Source organism: Otolemur garnettii, unplaced genomic scaffold, assembly GCF_000181295.1.
Source record: "Otolemur garnettii isolate 467f Iridium unplaced genomic scaffold, OtoGar3 scaffold00058, whole genome shotgun sequence".
NCBI classification, from domain to species: Eukaryota; Metazoa; Chordata; class Mammalia; order Primates; family Galagidae; genus Otolemur; species Otolemur garnettii.
The window spans coordinates 4,095,359-4,095,881 of record NW_003852453.1 but is presented as its reverse complement, the minus strand read 5'-3'; positions in this window follow the sequence as shown (position 1 = coordinate 4,095,881).

Below are 523 nucleotides of genomic sequence, written 5' to 3'. Positions count from 1 at the left end.
TCCATGTACCAATTCTGATCCGTTGGAAGAGGTTGCCAAAAACATTTGTTTTAAGAAAGAACCTGAGGCCATGCTTAGGTTAAGTAGGAAAGCTTAGGCTGGGCAATTAAGGCTGTCAGCTGTCAATATAGATTAGGTGATTCTAACAGCATTGCACGTAATGGCCCAGAGGAAACCAGCCAAAACTGAAGGCTGTCCCCATGTTGCAATTAGCCAAAAGGTATCAATGTTTAGTAGCAGAAGCCCTGGATTCAAACCCTCTCTGTCTTCTACGAGTTGTACCACATTCATTCTTAACCTATGTCAGACTCGGTTTCCTAGTCTGTAACATGGGGATAATAGTCAGACCCTACTTCACAGAGCGATCGGGATTATTAAACGTCATGGCCTTACCTGGGCTGTTCCAAGTGGAAACCCTCAATCAATATCATCTATCAGTACCATTATTATTTTTTTTTCAGAGGTCCCTCCTTTCCCATCATACCAGTCACTGTCACTTGAATAGCAGTAAGGAGTTTGCCGG